General features: G+C 46.0%; 1 protein-coding gene across 8 annotated transcripts in view; it reads left to right on the top strand.

The window, feature by feature from the left end:
- Positions 1–19,885, top strand: part of NEXMIF (neurite extension and migration factor) — a 167,828-nt gene that overhangs the window by 108,454 nt on the left and 39,489 nt on the right. For 7 of the 8 annotated variants that reach the window (XR_010475729.1, XM_065078007.1, XM_065078000.1 and 4 more), the window contains one exon: positions 3,758–3,892. The exons of the other annotated variant lie outside the window; for it this stretch is intronic. The gene's annotated coding sequence lies outside the window, so the exon portion shown is untranslated. The remainder of the gene's footprint in view (positions 1–3,757; positions 3,893–19,885) is intronic. 8 annotated transcript variants of the gene reach the window in all.

A 19,885-nucleotide genomic window follows, 5' to 3' on the forward strand; every position in this document is an offset into this window, starting at 1 on the left:
AGCTTCAGCAGATCAGACCTTCATCCTTGTTGCCACAGAGAGTTCCACCAACTTCTGTTTCACTAACATGGATTTATGGTCTTTTTTAACGTATCTGAACTTTTGTTCAGGATAACCTTGCTGGGATCTGATCAACTTTGAAGGTATTTTTCCCCTTGGCTAGTGGACGAGTGAGCCCACCCCACCGGTGGGATTTTGGGGATGTGTTTGGGAGGAGGCCAGCATGGCATCCCTTTGTTTCGGGTGGGACACGGCACTGACGCTTATTCGGTCCTGACCTGGGCTCTGGTGACGAGGTGAAAATCCCTCTGTTATTCACCCGGCTTTTTGGCTCTCCTCATCTCTCTTGATGTCACCATTTTTAGTCTGTTATGGATTTTTTTTCACCCCCCTGGTTCATTAATAGTGACAGATGCTTTTAATTAAAAAGAAAAGACAAAACAAAATCCCGAGTAAAACAAAAAGAGAATATTCTAATTTGGCGTGACATTATGAGGCAGAATGGCTCCTGGCATGCAAGGTACGGAAAAGGTCATCTTCCATGGCTACAGCCTTTTGCAACGGTGGAATTAAGTTCAAACTCGGGCTGGTTTTGAAGTCTTAAGTCTCTCCGGGGATTCCTTTCATAACATCTTCGAACTGGATAACACTACAGTAAATGAAATACACTGCACTGGATTAAAGGGTTATTTCCCCTGTGTGTCAAGCTGACACAGAATACCAAACCTCAGGTTGCCTCCGAGTTGTCTCTATCTGCTGATGCCCTCTCTGCTTTACATAACAGCTCTCAGAGTTTTTGCAGGGAAGTTTTGTGATTATTTATTTGGCTTCACCGCTTGGTGAATGCGGAACAATTTTATGCAGCAAGGAACCAAAATAAAGCAACTAAATGGGAAGAAATTTAATGGGCTTAAAAACGTGAAGGAAGCGATGCAGGAAAGAGCGGAGCTGCCTCTTCAGGTCTATTATGCTGCTCTATAATTTATACCGAAATACAAAATATAGCTCTCTCTGCATTGCCACTCATACGTTCAGCAGCACAGAGCTTGCAATAACAACAGGGTATGATATATGCTACTGTGCTCTTATCTGACTGTACCAACAGTTAAAATTTGTTAAGGATCATTTGCAATGTGTTTTGTTGTAGAACAAATGTTCATTTTGACTTTGAACTTGGTGCATGCTGTAGCTCGCGCAGATTGCGTTTAGCACCGGGTAACCAAACCGCTGCCATCTGCACGGTGCCAGCGACCACCGGGGCTGAGCTCCAGAGCACGTCCCTCTGTCTCTGCACCGGGGGAAGAGGCTTTAAATATTGGAGCATCAGCTCTGTCATGATGTGCCGCAACCGCCCACCCCGTGCCCCGGGCAAAGCGACGGTGTGTCCTAAGGAAGGTGGCATCCCTGAGCTCAGGATGGCAAATTGCAACGATCATGCATTGAACCCTGTCTGAAACTGCAGAAATTGTCGTGGCTCTTCCTTTCCCCAATCCAAGCGCTGGTTAAAGACCACTCTGAAATTACGGGGAGCCTGTAAAATGCTAACTGTGCAATAACTTTTCTGATGATGGAAAATAAGGAAACTGTTTCTTCTCCCTCCTTTCCCCTTCCCATTTTATTTCCTCCAAGGCAGCCCAAAGCTGGCTGGATCATATGGCAAATTGGAATTGTCTCGCAAAATGTATAGATAAGATAAAATCTTCTCTATTCCTTGAGTTTGGTAAAAATAGGGCACTGTGCTTCGTATGTCGGTGTGTATCTCTGCTTTCTGTTGTCTATGTTGAACCTGTGATCTGCCTCTGTGGCTCAGCATCCTCCAGCACAGTAGTTTTCTCTGGCTGTATTTGTGAATACCTGCCCGCTGACCTGGGGCTCCCTGGAAACGATTCCAGCAGGAGCCGTGGGTGCTGGCGCGTTCCTCGAGGAGGTGTCTGCAGGCAGCGGGTGCCTCTGTTTCCAAGTGTTATTCACATATAAACACCCACACACATTAAAAACATGTGGGAAATGATAGTTTCGGGTTTCTGCTGTCCGTGAGTAATTCAAATCAATGGCATTTTTAGGTTTGCGTCTTGCTGAACAATCTGGGAGCAGCAGCAGGGGCAGGGAGGTTGCACATGCCGCTTTGCTGGGGTGGCCAGGGGTATCTGCAGCCTCATAGATGCTCCGTGTCTCTCCAGGAGGTCTGAAAGCTCCCTGGAAAAGCTGGGACATGTTGAAAATACGCTCAGAGCTTTAGCACTTCCTCCAGATTATTTTTTTCGACTATTTAAAAATATATTTTATAACACTAAAATAAATGTTAATGAGTCTGCATTGCTTACAGCTAACAATAGTATTTCTATTTAAATGCAGCAGCCTAGCAGGGTGTTCAGAGGTGGAAGAGCTGGAGGAGGAGACCTGGCTTTTTATTTCTGACTTGGTCCTTGATGTCTTGAGCCGTTTTGTTCTCTTGTACTTTACTTTCCCCATTCTTCTAAATAGCAATGAAAAGCTTCCTCGCTTTGTTGAAGCGCCTAGGATTTATCAAAGGCCACTGGGCAAGTGTTAAATACTGAGCTGGTTATAAAAAGTGTTATTTAGTATTATGTTTATATGTCTTCGATGTTAGTGTGTATTTTTCTATGCTACTTGTGGTGACCTTTGTGCTTTTCCAACCAAATAAGGACAGTCTCCTTGACTCAGGGATTTTTTGTTGTTTTTCTGCTAGCAGGGATGGCAACTTCTAAGTAATTTTGTAAATATGCTTTTTTGGAGGTGCTGGGGCTCATGGTACTGGAGATGCCAGTTGCATACAGAAGATGGGGGAGTCGTCATGAGAAAAATAATGCCGTAGCAATCCGTTCTTCTCAACTTCATTCTTTTTTTCCCATCGCTTACAATGAAATCATCTTTTCCGCATCACCACCTGCTGTGTTAAATGCACAGGGGTGTGGGGAGGTAGCCCAAGGTGCTTCAGCTGAGGGGTCGGCAGCTTTCGGGGGAGCCTGGAGGCAGGGGGAGAGGTGCAGGAGGCGATGGGATGGCAGGAATTCAGGAATCGAACCTTGGCATGGTGTCAGAGGCAGCAAGCCCTTCCCCGAGCAGCTGCGCACCCCGTGACGGCGGGAGGCCAAATGGTTTGTTTGTGTGTTTACATGGATATGTGGGGCTGCGGAGGGGAAAATCCACTTAGCAGAAATTCTGCTATTAAAGCAGATGGTGGAAGATTAATCTGCTTTTTGGGGGGGTACTTGCTGGTAGGGTGACCAAATTAGTAATTCCTTCCTGTGTTAGGAGTCCTTGTGTTTCCCGAAACTCTCGGTTCTCCGTCTCTTTCTCAAAAGCGGTTGAGCTGATGTATTTTGGGAAGCGAGAGCGTGTTTGGCAGGTTTGCTGCTGCGGTTTTGCTGCCCGTGCTCCTCCCGCACTCTGCTCCAGCCCTTCCCGGGGCTCCCACGGCGTCTGGACCCAGTTCAGTCTCCCAGGCCGACTGGTTTGTGCAGCTGCAACCAGTGGCAGCCCCTTTGCTGCTGTTCGAATGCTGGTTCTCATGCTAGAGGGGTTTTTTTTCCCTTCCATTTTAGAAATTGCTCTTCTTTTCCCCCCTGCTGTATCACTGACAGCTGCATTCTTCTTGACAGTTGTGATATTTGTATGTGTGCATAAAAACAGTAGGAAGCACTTATGTAGGTGTCACTAATTTAATTTAATTTAATCTGATATGTATGTATAGAGAGGACTGTTCTGCGCTAAAGTGCTTCTCTTTATTTTACAGTCTGCATCGTCATCAAATACAACTCCTTTCATTCTCCTCTTCCATTCACCTACCCAAAGACCAAACCTGGAAATAGTAACCAAAAGAGAAGCCCACGTCATACACAAAGCAGGGAAAGGTTGAAATAATTTAAGGGTAAGTAATTTTTTTTTGCCCTTATTCTAACTTGAAGCCTTGTGTGTAAAGCTACAATATGAAGCACAAGGCTGTATAAGGAAGCATACACACCAGTGCTTTATGTGGAGTAAATGACTGAAATGCTGTTTTGGTGTTGAAAGAAAGGAACAGCAGCACCTTTTGCTGGTGAGGAAGCGCCCAGAAGGGCAGCGTGCTGGGAGTTGGGAGCGTCGCTACTATTCCTTCTCGCCCTGGCTCCATCAGTGCTGGTGTCTGGTGGATGCGGTGGTTCTGCACAGGCTTTGCAGGGGCTTGCCTGGTCTGGAAGAGCTTTCTGGTTGAGCTGGAGCTGGGGGTTCGGCGTCTCCTGCTGTGTTAAGCACTCTGTCATTTCCTTCTCTTTTTTTTCCTCCACTTAAAACATTACTCAGCTCTGGTAGCGAGCGACGCTCGGTCTGTTTGCATGGTGCAGGATGTTTTGGCTCGCCGGCGCGCTCTGCAATCCCCTTGGTTTTGTGGGCTCTGCGAGCTCTTCCTGGAGAGCAACGTGGCAGTGCCTGCGCCGGGCTTCTCTGGAGGGAAGGAGGGCCAGACCCCAGCGGCAGAGCAACAGGGCCTCTCCATGGAAATGTTTGCCTTACGGCTCTTCATTCCTGTGAGGGTGGCGGATAAGATAGGAGGAGATACAAGATCAGTTCTTGTGAAATTCAGAACCCTGGCTTGAAGCATTAGCAATCTCCAAATGTTAAGGAACGCGTTTTCCCACCCTAGTCCCAGATCTGTGCCTGCATATATCACATTTCCACACATGTTCTTTCATAGACGGACAGGATATGCATTCGCTTACACTTGAGAACTTAGCTTTAAACATCTGGGTTTTCTGGTTTATTGCTACTGCTTTTTATTTTTTTCCCTGCAATGTTTGTTCATGCAAAATTCATATCTGGGAAGGGCATCTTACATCCCTGCTTCTGAGTCAAAAAGGGAAAGGATGGAAGTGAAAAGAGAGATTGTATCATTTAAGAAATATGATTCATGAATTAATCCTCGTCTGCTACACCATCTGTGGCATGTGTTTCAATACAAAAATCCTGGTTTTATATGTCTTTAAAAAGCTTCCTTCTTGCTGGCTGCCTGAGTTTTCTGCAATGTTAATGGGGAATTAGCTTCTTTTTGGGGAGAGAGTGATGATTTTTATTCGCAGCCTGGGCAGGGAGCCCCAACCTGCGTCCAAGCCAGTTGTCAGGGGGGATGCAGAGCCCTGTTTTTTGGGGGGCATGCCAGCTCTCTGTGTAATGCTGTGAGCCTGACTTGCAGGCAAAGCCCGTACATGGTTTCTTTCTGCACTGGGAGCACGGCTGGGTCTCCCGCTGCCGCGGTGGGGATGGTGCAATGGATGGGCAGGAGTTGCAGGCAGCTCTGTAGGAGGTTCTGGACTGGACTGAAAAATAGGTGGTTGTTTCTACAAGTGGGCTGGTAGGGTATTTTATATCTGGTGCTCTGGAAAACAGAGGATTGTGGTAGTCCCCATCTTCCATTTCCTAGTAACGTTTTTATAATCTCTTTGTAATACAGAGGTGGGGAGTTGCCCCAAGGAAGAATTGCTACACTTTGTGCCTTCATGACAAACAGGGAATGAAGGGACACCCGTGTGTTTTGTAGGTGGCTGAGAAGGGTCTCATTTTTCTAACTCGATTCCTTGAGTTGTTTTCCAGTTTTTTACAGGGAACAACTTTCCTTTTTAAAACCTCCTTCTCAGGTTTTTGTTCCTTAAGCAGTACACCTGCTTGGTTGCTGGAGTCAGACCTGAGGTGCGTGTGAGCCTTTTTCCTCCTTCACAGACCGGTCCGTGAGCAGAACAGCCTTTCAGCACATGCATCCCCCATCAATCCCTTTCCTGGATCCATCCCTTTCCCGTACCGGGGGGGGCATCTTGCTGCCTGGGATTGCCCCATCCATGTTTTCCTCTGCTTCACATGGGACATCGGTAAAAGCTTGAGTGTGTTTCTCTTTGTCGTGGAGGAGGATCAGGAGGTACTGGAGGTGGTAGATGGCTGTTGCCACAGCTGACGGTGGCTCCATCCCTTGGCACAGTGATGCACCCGCGTGGTCGCAGCCTCTTCTCTGCCAGTGTCACTAATGTGCTGTAAGTACAGCTCCGGTGAGCTCCCCGGCGCTGGTAACGCTGATAGATGGAGGTTATCCAGGAACTCAGTACCAATGGTGAAATATTGCGGGTTTATTGCCTTTCCATTCATTTTGTTTTCACGCCTTTCTGCCTTCCTGACTCATTGCCGTTCGGCCTCGGCTTGCAATTTCTATTTGCTGCGGTAACACCCACTGGACAAGGCGAGAGCATTGCAAAGCACTGATGCTTGCAGCTGCTTTTGGAGCTTTTTTTTTTTAATTGAGCATCTAGAGGCAGGACAGGTGACAGAAAGGAAAACGTTAGGCATGCCTTTTGTCACAGCGTGAATAAAGTATGAAAGTGAAGGAGGAGCAGAAGAAATGTCTATGGCATTGTGTGTGGCAGGCTGGGCTGAAAGGAGCTGCCACCATCCCTGTCTGCAACCCCAAAGGGCCTCCCCACTCAGACTGGCTGCCAAAATGGGGGTGACAGTGGGAGATGCTCTGCCCTGTACCCAGGTGATGAGCCCGTTTAGGCTCCTGCATTGTCCCTAAGAAATGTTTTCCCTTTCTCCTCTGTTATCACAAACCCCCTTCTGCCCACTCATTGGGGACCCTTGGACGTGTGGGCACTTCATGACGTGAAAAGTAAATTACACAAACACCAAGTACCCCAACACTACTGTAAATAGCTGTGTGCTAAGGGAAAATGGTGTTAGCAATGGTTCAGCCACTGTTTAACCCAAACTGTGATTGGGCTGAATTACATATTTCTACACAGCCAGTACTCAGAGGAACGCAGATCAGAATCAGCACCCGGCCTTCTGTCCATCTCACACACACAGACACGCAGACACACCTTGTCTTTTGCAGCTTTTGCAAGTAACTCTGGCTAGTTTCTTATATGCATTTACAGTATTTTGCAATTTTGCGTACTCCCTAATTTCTTCAATCAGTTTGGTTTGTTTGTTTTTTTTTTTAATCTGAGTTTCTAAGCTTATTTGCCATTTTTTGTCCACTCCATGCTATAGTCTGGGACGCAGAACTTGTTTGTCTCTTGTCCCAAGTAGCAAGTGTCAGGATGAGAGGAAATGGCCTCAAGTTACATCAGGGAAGGTTTAGATTGGATATTAGGAACAATTTCTTCGCGGATGGGGTTGTGGGGCATTGGAACAGGCTGCCCAGGGCAGTGGTGGAGTCACCATCCCTGGAGGGGTTGAACAGACGTGTAGATGGGGCTCTTAGGGACATGGTGTAGTGCTAGAATTAGGTTGTGACTGGACTCGATGATCTTGAGGGTCTCTTCCAACCAAAATGATTCCGTGATTGTTTCCCAGAGCCTGTTCTGCAAACCTGCACCTCAGTGGGGTGTGCGCTGCTCCCTCCCACGCCAGCTAACGCTGGCTGCTGCATAGGCACCCACATTGCCATGGTCTCCCAGAATGGACTTTGCACCTTGAGAAGGTCCTGTGCTCACTCACACGGCCAGTAGTAGCATTTTGCAAAAATCCTTCAGACCCCACTGGTAAAAAAAAACCCAACAAAACCAACAAGTGGTGAAACAAACAAATCCTTCCAGAAATGGGATAAGAGAAGCAGTCCAAGCATTTTGATAAGCATATTCCATTAGCCATGGGTTTTGCTTTTTATTTTAAGCTCTAATTAAAATTCAGCAGCTTTTATTTAGAGGGGAGAAAAAACCTGTTTATGCGCAGCGTAGGCCCTTATTTCCACCGCAGCGTGAGTTTGTAAACGAGGGGCTCTGGTGGATCCCCCCCAGCCTCTCTGCAAGGTCCCCTCTGATTAACGAGGGTTGCCGCTCGTTAGCGGCTGCGGCTGGGAGGGTGACGATGCTCGGCGGCAGAGGACATGTGATGGCAGCCGGTTTCTTGCGGGAAGCTAATGAAGAGCCGAGAAGCATCGATTCACCATCTATTTGTTAGGACCCCAGTGAAACAGCTGTTTGTTTCTCATAAACAATTATGCCAAGATGGAAATTGGCTTGTGTCTGTACGTACTTTTTGGATGGGGGAAATTAAGCAGTAATAGCTGGAAAAATAATATGGGCTATGAGATAATAGATGCCTAAGGGATAAAATTAAACAGTACTTTACAACGAAGGAAGAGGTTTTGGCAATAAATAGTTTGTGTTTGACTTCTTTTTGTTTGCCAGAGGACCGATGTTGTTTTGGAGAGGTTGTCCTGGGATGTATTTTGCAAACAGACATAGGAAATTCCTTTAAATTCCTTCTGAGAAAGATGGTGCCAAGGCCAGGGTGCAGCTCACGCGTCTGCTCCGCCGGCGTGTTGGCTGTGACGGGGACACGGACACCAGGGCTGGCTTTGAGAGATGCTGCCGGTGTACAAGCAAACAGCAGGGTTTACCAAACCAAGTGGGAACAGGGCTAGTTTTAAACGCTATAGGGAGCCCAAAAAGCTCAGGAAGGGAGGTGGCACGTTTGGCACCTGACGGGGTCCGAGGAGAGGTTCTCCATGATCCGCATGTGTGCTGGTGTTGCCCTGGGCTGCTGCAGAAGCTCATTTCCACTGCTGCGCCGACAGCGGGATTTGGGTTTGTTCTGCCGTCCCTCCACTACCTGCTTTTCCCTAACTCCTCCATGAGCACCTTGCTAAGGCTACATCATGGTAGTTCAGAAATGTCGTTTTCTCCATTTCAGGTGGCTCATGCGCAGGGGATGTGCGGAACCAGGCCAGACAAACACCTTGGTTCCCTCCTGCTCTCCACAGCAAATGTCCCCATGAGCCTAGGGTCCCTTCTGCTGCCTCGGTGCCAGTGTGGGCAGCACTTGGTTTCTTTTCGCTGTACAGAAATAAAACCAGTTCAGGCAGAGCTGCAAACCTTAATCCCATCTTCCCAAGCATGGATGTGGGTGCAGGAGCTGAGACTGAGGTCTTTGGCCCAGGTTCATCCCTGCTCTCAGCCTTTAATGTCACAAACCCCAGGGAAAGCCCCCCTGGCAGGTGGGAGAGTTTCGTGGTCGCACACGGGGCGCGGGGGAGAGTCCCGGGGTGCAAAGTGCCTGTTGTCCCCATTAGCTGAAGTGGGACTCAGGGGTGCTCAGCACCTCTGCAAATGAGGCCAAACTGTCTAGTGCATTGAAAATGAAATCATTAAGTCGCTGTTGCATTAAGACTCTGTTTTTATTCATGGAGTGTAATGTGATTCATTTGCCCTTTTGCTCTCATGTTGAGAAGGCAGTCATCTAGTATGCATCGCTGGCTGCAGGGAGAGCTGGATTTATTTATTTATTTTTTAATTTTTGTGTGGGGGAGCAGACATTTTCATCAAGCTCAGAGCAGCCCTGGAGCTGAGACTTGTCTGTTTCCTCAGTGGTCTCAGAGGCCAGAGCTCTCACAGCCCCATTCATGGGAGCATTTAGCTCAGCTCATCTCTCCTTCTCCAAGCTTCGCAGTGAGGGGGCTTTTTCCTGCTATTTACAGTGAACTATAGGTGCCTCAGCACCCACAGCCCGGGGCTTATGGGCATGGCACGGGATCTTCTCAGTGTGGGTTGTAGGATGGGACTCTGCTCCACTCGATGAACTGATGAAAAGCAGATGAAGAAAATTGTGGGTTCATGCTGCCGCAGGTTGCTCTTCGCAAATTAACTGCAGCCAAGGGAAATCATCCTTTCTTGGAGTTAAAAGAAGAAAAGCATCGAGTGAGAGAAGAGTATAGAATACAAAAGAAAAAATGCAATTTTTTAAATGTTAGCATGGGGAGTATTAACTAAGTCACTAATTCCAAAAGAATGATAATGAGTAAGCCAGTTTGAGTCACTGCTTCTTGTTGTGGGACAGGATTGGAGCAGTTCAGCTCCGCATTTTGGATATCCACCTGCAAAACAAGCAGAAATCCCTTTTCAGCCCCGACAATTGCAACCAGATCTTTTTAAGCACAAAGCTCTGAACTCTGTCTTGTTGTCAAGTTCCAGGCGGTCACAACGCATGGCACAGTGACCATCTCCAAAGTCCTCAGGTGACCCTGCATTTCTGATGCTACAGGGTCATACTAGATATAAAAATCACTAAGGCATATTTTAGAAGCCAAAGGCAGGAGAAGGAGAATGAACTCAATGTGATGCTTTCCTTTTTGTCTTGTCCTTTTATTCTTTTCTTTCTTTTTTCCCCCCCACTCCCTGCCCCCCTACAAAGTCTGGAGACCAAATCCGTGCTAGGAAGGTCCAGTTCACCAGAGCCCAGCTCAGCAGCAGCAAACAAGGTCTGTGGTGCTGGCAAGGCAGAAGGCTGTTCTGCAGGAGGGCACAAGCTGGGCACTTAATTTGATCATTTTCCTACACTTTGTCAATGGGGAAACGTAGGAAGAATGGGTCAGGTGTGGATAAAGTTAAGCAGAAAGGGTTTTTGAAAGGGTTTTTAAAAGCACTTGGAGAGGGAGCTGGAGGTTTTTTTCCTGCAATGATTTGGCTAGACAAAAGACGAGAGGCGACTTGGAAGCGGGGAGGTAATCACGCCGACCTTCTCCGCTCTTTGTTTTCAACCAAGAAATGCACAAATAGCTGCTGATATTGCTGAGTGGTTTCCTGCTGCTTTGTGGCTGGATTTGGAGCTGCAGCCGTTCCTCGCCTGGTTCCTGACTTGACGGTGCCGCAGCACAGGAATAAAAGCAAGAAATCCTCACCAGCAGAATTGTATTTGTTCTCTCTGCGGTGCCCGCCGGGAGAACCGCTTCACCAACACCTTCACCTTGCATTGAGCTTTAGATCCTGGATGGATTTTGAATAGATTAATGCCTTTTGGAGAGTTCTAGAAAGGTCAAAAACAGAAAAGAGGCTCTAATAGCAGTATAGCAACCAGCTGGTTGCTTTGGGTTTCATTTTACTGCCATAGTAACACCATGAGCCACAGTGTTAATACTGTGCCCACCGAATGCCATTTCCCCCCCTCTTTTTGTCAAGACACAAGCCTATGAGAAGGTGTTTTTTTTCCTGAAGAATTTCTACAAGGCATTAATAGGCTTTTTGGAGGGGACAGTCCTTGTACCCAGAGATGTAAGGTGGATAATTTACAAGGCAATGTGCAAATGCCAAATTGTTAGGCAGAACTGCTGCTGATTTAGAAGGCAGTTAATGCTATAAATGTGCCAAGTGCCAGTAGAGTGTTTCTACAGATGGAATAACTGGAAATATTGGAGAGATTCCAAAGGTTTAATCAAATTCAACCAGGTTTTTTTCTTTTTTGTTTTTTCTTTTTTTTTTTTTTTTTTTTTTAACTGCAGAATTCTCTGAGGGATGCGGGTTGAAATAGTAGATTATTCCATTGCTTTTAGTACCATGGGGGAGATTTTCATAGGTGAACATAAAGCACGTACTTTCAAGCAAACATGTAAGCAGATACACAAATCAGGGTGTGGAAGCCTGTGCGGCTTGAATTTAGAGGCAGCATCATCTTGAGATACCCTGGCAAGAGGGTCTTTGGAAGCGAACTGCTGGGTTTTCAGTTGTGCAGCACAGAGGGAGGGAGGGGAAGGGCTTGTGGAAGCGGCAGCAGCAGTGGGACTGGCCCTGCACCGCAGTTCTACTGGACCCGGGCAGGTTTGGGTGGGATTCTGAGCATGAGCATCCTTTCCATGGCTCACTGTGCAGTGCTGGGCCATGCATATGTTTCTGCACAGATGCACACCTTCCCCTAGTCTTGTTGACAGCCTTTCCAAGGCTTCTGATTTAGCCAGACCATATGTGCTTGGGCATGGAGATGGTGTGATGTGGAAAGAGCATCGCATTATCCTTGGGCTGCAAACACCAGCAGGAGCAATTCAGAGCAAATTTTGTCTGCAAGGAGATCCAGAGCTCTTGAGCTTGTATCACAGGACACGCATAAATAACCAAATGCAATTTTTTTTATCGTTTGTCAAAAGCAGGTTCCAGAAAGCCATTTCCCTTTGTTTTATCCTCAAATCAGATCTCCCTGTGCCTTCCTTAATTATTCATCCAAAGCATGGATGAGAAGGCCATGGGGGAGAGAGGGGACATTGTAGCAGTCTCCAGGTAAAGCTTTATGCTGAAGAAGCAATGTGTGACCAAGCTGGGGAAGGGGCTGGAAATTATTCCATGACATTTCCCTAGTTATTGGTACAGAAAATGAAGAGCCCGGCCCCATTGCTGGCAACGGGATTTTGTTTTGGGGTGAGGTGGCAGAGCTGTGAACCCCTCCGGGTGCAAACCGCAAGCAAGGACTGTACAAGCAGTGATGCTGCGAGAGCGCTGAAGCCTTTATCTTGCTGGTTTTTTGTGTGGTATTTCTTCAATAACATTTTTTTTTCTTTTTTGGAGATGGCCTGATTGGGTCCATTAATTGTCATTAATTTATTTTTTGTAAGGGAAGAAGTGTTTCCCACTTTTCCTGGAGTGTTTGCTATTGATCCTCTTTGCCCGCCTGGAGTTGGGGACCGTCACCCTCCCAGGCATTGCCGTACTCTGTGCCTACTTTCCGCACAGCCCCCCGTGTCGCTCTGCGCAGCATTTCTCACTGAATAAATTGCTATGAAGCTATTAGCCTCGACGCCACAGTCTGCTGCTCCTGCTTTCCTGCACCCACCTCCGCCCCGCGATTGATCCAGCCTGCTGTCTGTTTGCTGCAGTCAGGGCTGCCTACTGCCGCTGCGCACAAATTGCTTTAAAATTGAACTGTTTAAAAACCTTTTCTAAACAATCCCTCCCCTTCGTGGTACTGTCCCTTGCGCCAGCCAGAGCTGGGAGCTTTTACGTGATTTTTACCTCGCCAAAGGATGGGGGACGATTCTTCATTTTGTGTGTGTGTGGTGTTTTGTTTGCTTGGTTTTGTTGTGTTTTGGTTTTTCTTTTTAAAGTCAATGCTAAAATAAAAACTACATGATTATGGGAATCAGCTCCATGGAGAAGCTGTTGTCTATGGATCCATGCGTATCCTGCTCAAGCAATGCCCGGGTAGGTTTCAGCTCCTAGCGAGCTCTTGCATTTGGGTGCTGAGGTTCACTCCGTGCTGCACGGCTTTGTCTCGACAGGCATCAGGATGATTGTTTTTCTTTTGACATGGTTGTGATCTAACCAGTGGCTTTTCTGTAGCCCAATGGGCTTCTTGAAGGTATTTTAACCATTGTGACGTCCCAGAGTACTGGCAGGTCCACAGCAGTGTGAGGTTCAAGATTCATGATTTTTGGATTTTTGGATTGCATCCGTCTCAAAAACCTGGAGCTTGCTGGAAGGAGGCGAGTGCAGCTGGGGAAGATGTGCAGACACAGACGTGGAAACTGCTGTGGATGTCTCTTGGTGCTGCCTGGCTGCAGGAGCCCATCGGAGCAAATGACATAGGGCCTCTCTTGGTGTCACACACATCCGTAGCTGTTTTCTATGTGGTTGCAAAAAAAGCTTTTGCAAGTGGTACAGGAAGAAGGTTTGGAAATAGGGCATAATTTTGCAGGTAGGTTGAAGTATCACTCTGAGAAAAGGTGTGTTTGTACAAAAGGTGGTACAGTGTTTCCAATAGCTGGTGGTGTTCTTTTGTTTCTTGTTTGTCATCTGTCCTTCCCAAACTCCTCTTCACTCCAAATGCACACACAAGAGCCCTTCTGAAGCAACATTGATCTTGAGTGCTGCTATATCAGGATTCATCTATCTTCTCATAAGATCATCCACATGGAATTGGAGCTGTAGGGGTGGAAGAGTGACACGTGCACTCTGAACCTCCAGGCCTGTTCTTTGGTGTTGCTGAGAGACCTACTCTGGGGTAGGACTTGGTTGGATCACACTTGCAAGATGACCCATCTCAGAACTTCCCCACCATGGAGTGGCCCAGTTCAATGTGATCTGTCTCCAGGAGATTACAAGGACCCAACTAAGCAACTAGAGCAAGTTTGTCTTCAGTCCCCTGACACTCTCTTAGCCAGTTTGCAAATCCTTGTGGAAATCTGCCTGAATTCAGTCTTCTTCTAGGGTTTCTCCTTCCTGCCCTTGCCCAGTGGTTCTTGGTATTGCAGTCTTTGCCTCTCTACCATCCCGTTAGACCCTGGCTCTGTCCTTACAACACTTGCAAGCCTACTCTTGTGTTATGCTGAAAGTGATTTCAAAAGGCTCCTGCAGGAATGTCTTCTGTGTCTACAGAGATGCTCCTTCAGCTCTTCTCTAACGTCTTGTCTGCAAGAAATGACAGTATGAAAGGGCAGTAGACATATCTGGCATTATGAAGTCTTATTGAGTAAGCCTGTGACCTCACCCTTGTAATCTTTCTGCCCACTCTGACCTCCTCCATTGTCTGCTGATGGCAAATGCAATGATGATACATCAAACTGAATTTAAGATTATGTCATCGTGATGCCTGTGCATGTTTCTTCTTTGGGAATACCTATGGGCATTTGACATATAATAATGATAATATAAAGTTAGCGTGGTTGGTGGGCCTTGTATTGATAAACTTGAAGCTCACCCAGAGAAATTAAGCCAGGTGGTGCAAATTGATTTACAAATTTTTGATCGGAGAGGACCACCTTAAGTGCAGACAGCAATTGCAGTCTCTGCTTAGGTGTTGTCATTTCTGTTGTACTGTCACGTCAAGCAGGAGGCTGTCGTGCTGCTGATGTCTATAGCAGGCTAAGAAAACAATTCAGCAATAAACCATCTATCAGGAAATTCTTCATTCACTGCTGCTCTGGGTCCAGATCTGAGCTAGGGGTGAGGTGCTCCTGTGGTCATGTTGTGGTCCCAGCCCTACTTGTCATCTTCATACTCTTTCTTTGCATCTGGTTTTAAATGTTATTACCCCAGGAGTTTGATTTCCTCTCTTCTCCCAAGAACAAGAGAAGTAAATTTGCACAGACACTGTTGTGTATCTGTACTTTACAGTGCTGAGCTTGTGTGCCACAGCTCGAACACCACCCCAAATTTACTGAAGTTTTCATGGTCATGTCATGCTCCCCTTGTTGTAGAGGACATGACAGGGAATGCTATAGGGCAAACTGAAACCTATTCGTCTGAGGAACCATCTGGACTTGGGCAAATTGAGCTCTCCTTGTTGAGGTTTTTGAAGACATCATCAACAGGAGAGAGCTGGAATCTCTCCATCACCCAAAATAAGGTTATAAACCAGAATCTCCTCTTTTGGGGGAAGTGCCCCAGAAAACAAGGTTTTGAGGCTCTCCATCAGCTTTTCCTGATAGAACTTACACATTTTTCTCTGAATGCTGAAATGATCTTCAGTCCAGAGAGAAAAGACAATGTTGCAGTCTGTGTTTGCTTTTGCCAAGTGCAACAACTTCAGAGTATCCCATTCTTCTGGTGCCTGTGGTCGTCTTCTGAAAGAGTGAAAGGTCCTTTGGTTCACATGGAGGACCCTGAGCATTGCTGTCACCTCTGACTCCCTCAGGAATGGCATCGATGTCTGGTCCTTCATATGTCCAATGAGGGTCTGCAAATGATACGTTTTCTTCAGACTGAACAGAACATTTCTTTCCAAGGAAATATAGAAAATATGTAGGAGAATAACTGTCTCTTCCAATCTGTACTGATTTGGGGTTTTTTCAACTCATTGTGGTTGTTCCCCCACCTCACAGCTGATGGGAGGGCATTGGGATGCCCTTAGGGCCAAATCATCCACCTGGGACCTGCTTCTTTTCTTCAGTCCTCTCCTTCCCCTTTGCGTGCCATGTGATGCTCATCCTGCGGCTCTTGGCCAAAGATTTTAGTATTCAGAATCCTGGGAAGTTTGGCTGTCCTTGGTCTAATTAGTTCGTTAAGCACAGGGGAGCTTAGATCACAGTTCAAATGGCTGTAATTTGAGTGAGCTTTAGACAATGTGAGAGGATTAAGTAGTAAAATTGTGTCTATTACTTTGGCCGAAAAATAACTATTCAATTTGAACTTAATATTTGATTTTCGGAATGTAAGGGTTAGATTTTAATATGGGCTTGGCAGAGAGTTCATCACTTGCAAGACTGCCCTGAGGGTTCTTCACGTGCTGAGATCAATGCTTGAAGTCAAGCGCGTCTTTCTAGAAACTCTCCTCTGAACAAATAATTGGCATCAAAAAAAGAGGCGACTGGGTAAGATTTAATTGCTTATTATTGTAGGAGGTCCTCTTAAATGGTCTTCTGGTCTTAGGTCCTGTGGATATCTATAAAATTTTGGAGGTAGCTTTTCTCAAAGAGGAGAAATGCAAGTGTCTGCCTTCCCTTACCCAAACTAATACCTTTGCAGGTGCTGGAGAACATTGGTCTCCATGTGTGGCTTCTGCTGTCAGTGTGGCCATGGGAAGCCTTCCCCAAACAAGCGTGGTAGAAATACAAAGAGCCAAATACCCAAAATATGGCAATTTGGAGTGAAAGCCTTCACTTTTCTTTGTCTCCTGGCGACAGATGTTGGAGTTCAGGTATTGCATGGAGTGGGCTGAAACAGCACGTGCTGCTACCCTGCCAGCCCCGGCGAGGCAAAAATCATTCCTTGCCTTCCTAAGATGTGTAAATGAAGTATTTTATCTTTTTTTCCTTTTTATTATGGTGTGCCTGCGTCTATTCCAGTAAGGAAAAACAATGCTAATTGGAACATTTTAAACAGTAAATGAGAATAAACATTACCAGGCTGAGAAATTTAAAGGGAATTTGGTTAAGATACTAGTGACAGGTTGACTCAAAATATCTGAGCTTAGTGGCTTTAAACTTGTTGAGCATGGTGAGACTAAAGGGTGGTTGGTGGCTGATTTCTGCGTTAGCTGAGGTTGCAGGGCAATGTGAGAGGTGTTGAAGGCAGGACTGTCCTGCTACGGCCTCTGACTGTTCCTCTGAAAAGGTTCAAGCATCGCATAGGTAATGGATCAAAAATACATAGTTTTGACCTTTCTCGCTTGCTGTTTGTGACTTGCTTGGGCGTGATAAGGTGGCGTATTAACAAATCCTCGCTGGAACCAGGTCTTTCCCCTGCGAACCAGCTGGCTGCTTTCAGGGACACCAAACTGAGCTCTTTCTGGTTCTTCTACAGGCATATTTAGGGCTTATCAAAGCTATTGGCTGAGAACATGTCCTACGGAGCAAAGGGACACAGAAGCACCATAATGCTGACTCCACACTTCAAAGAAGTTTGGGCAGAGGTCACATTTACTGGTGTTTTTTTCATTCTGGCCTGTTTTTTCAGGTCTGCCCTTCTTCTCCTCTAGCCTGAAGGCTTGTGCTTGCTTAGTTTTCGCACTGGACACCTCTAAATCAACCAGCGGACAACGTGTTGGGTTCACTGGCACTTCATTTGTTCCTTCTGTGTTTGCTACTTTGCTTGAAGACCCTCAGTAGTCAAGGGGTTAACAGCATCCTCATAGTTCTTCCAGTTACCCCATCAGGACTGTTTAAAAATTAGCTTCTCCCCACTTACAGCACTATAATTAGGATACAGGAGTTGTGGGGAATGATTTCACAAAGTGACTTGGTGTACTCGCCCATGCACCCCAGGGAGCCAGGCAATTATGCATACATAATTCTACTCTTTGAATATTTTCTCTTTCTCTGCATAATTTCTCTCTATTCATCTTTCCAGTGTCCTTCTGAGATAAACTTAGAAGTCTCAGCTTTCAGAATTTAAAAAAAGATCCTGTGCCTGCATGTGCACTATTTGCATTTGCAGCAGCCGTTCTCTGGGATGGAGCGGAGGGGTGAGGCCGGAGGAGGATGAAGGTGCCTACCAAGGGATGCAGGAGAAGCCCTTCTATACAATAGCACAACCATCCTGGCTGAAGAATCCTCAGAAAGAGGCACTGAAGAGTATTTCATTCCTGAGCTCCGAAATCATTCATCTTTTAGGCTTTGCTGGGGCAAAGCTGCTGTTTTGCCGGGGCAGTCGCTTTGTGAAGGTTTCTCTGGTCCCCACAGACGCGGTTTTACACCCTGTGCCTTCAGCTCCCACACAGGGCAGTGAAAGGTCCCTTTAGCTGTCGGCAGTTCTTGGTTTTCTGCCGCCGTCCTTGGGCCAAAAACCATGACGCGGCACTCGGTCACCCGTACGCCATCAATATTTTAGCCGCGAGCCAACGGCGTTATTGCACTTTGTATCGGGAGACTTCAGTCTTTGTCGCAAAGAAAGATGTCGTTGTGTTTTGTAGCAGCTGGCATAAGGAGCTGCTCTGTTTTAAGCAAGAGCCTGAATTTGAGTCGCCTGAGCTTTGCATGTTGGTTTGGGAGCCGGGGGAGCGCCCCAGAATATTACAGAGCTGACCCTTTTAGGTGCAAGTGTGGTTTTGTTTCTAATATCCTGTTTATGCTGTTCTCAGTGAATTTATTGCAGCGTGATAAGCAAAACAAAAAGTAACTGCCAGCATATTTCCACTGTCTTCAGAGTCAGTTTATCTTTATAAACTTGCTGTTGACATGATGCAATTTCTCCCTGCTGCAGTGTAGCTGTATAGCAGCAAAGTTGTGATAAAAGACAAGTTGTTGAAGGGATTCTTTGTCATACTCCTGAATCATCTACAATTCCTTTTTTTCCCGGTGCCAGAAGCGTGCTGGTGCTTTGCAATTATACCCACACTTGATGCTTTTTTCTCCTTTTTTTTTTTTTCTCCCTTTCTCTCAGTCATTCAGGTTCCCTATTACACCCTCATTCATTCTTTCTCTCTTTTGGTTTCTTTTTCTTCTCCTTTATTTTTTAAATGTATCCACCACCTTCTCAAGGCACTGAAGCTCTAACTGCTTCACTGTGGTCTAAGGGAAAGCTACTGTTCTGCTTGCCGAAGAAAGCTCATTGTGTGGTGCCATGAAAAAAGGTTTAAACAACACAAGGGAATAAAGGCACTACATTTCTCTGAACGCTTTTCTTTCCTTTTTCCTTTTCTATTTTTTAGTTTTTAAGGAATAATACATAAGCTGCTAGGAAAGGGCAGAAATGTCTCCTGCTCCTCTCTAGTCATGCCTGTGAGGCTGCGAAATTCTAAGGAAACCTGCTTTTTACACGGGAGCTTGAAAGCTAGACCACCCCACCTCCAAGCCTTCGCTCTTCTCTGCATTACCCTCATAAGCCTAACAAAAAATCCTAAGATTGTTCCCAAAACAGCACAGAATCAAAGCTTACAAGGCAGTAGCGTAATTACTTACTTTCTTTTTTGGTACTGGTTTATAGCAATCTTATGTAAGACGCTCAAATACTGTCAAAAAGGCCTTTTTAGCAGTGAGAGCTCAGCTGTTCCGCTATCAGCAGAGTTATTGGAGGCTGCATCAGTACGAGTGAGTGATGGGTTTGGAGCCTGGTCAAAAAGTCTTTGAGGCAGCATTTATTCTTATTCTTATTCTTATTCTTATTCTTATTCTTATTCTTATTCTTATTCTTATTCTTATTCTTATTCTTATTCTTATTCTTATTCTTAATTATTGTTTTCCTTGTTGGCTGCTCCCTTGGGTGACAGGTAGCAATCCATGTGTGCTGCCACCTGGTTTGGCAGGTGACACTTATTTGGGGCAAGGGGGAATTTTGTGAGCTCAGCAGAGCCATAATGGCATCACGCTGTTTAAATAGAAGGAATTTTAAAATGCGATTCTCCTTTCACTGCTGATGGGAACTGATTACTGCTGGCACGTTGCTGGATGTGGACAATGAATATCCACCAGTTCCGTTGCTGAGTTTTGTGACTTTTCCAGTGATGTCTTTCCCATTCTTGCAACTTCATACAATGCTGCGGATTTGGCGCAACTTACATGCAGAAGAAGGAAGTTCAAACAAAATAGCTATTTTAATTGAAGTTAATAAAGTGGAAATATTACTTTAATCATAGCTGTGTAACACCATACTTTTCTTAAGCCTAAAGTTGCACCTAAACCTACTTGTGTTTCCCTGTGAACATTTATTCTTGTTCCTTCACAAATAGATAGGCATGGTGCAAGGGTGAGGATGTTTCTGTCTAG

This window comes from Columba livia, chromosome 12, assembly GCF_036013475.1.
Source record: "Columba livia isolate bColLiv1 breed racing homer chromosome 12, bColLiv1.pat.W.v2, whole genome shotgun sequence".
In the NCBI taxonomy this organism is placed as follows: domain Eukaryota; kingdom Metazoa; phylum Chordata; class Aves; order Columbiformes; family Columbidae; genus Columba; species Columba livia.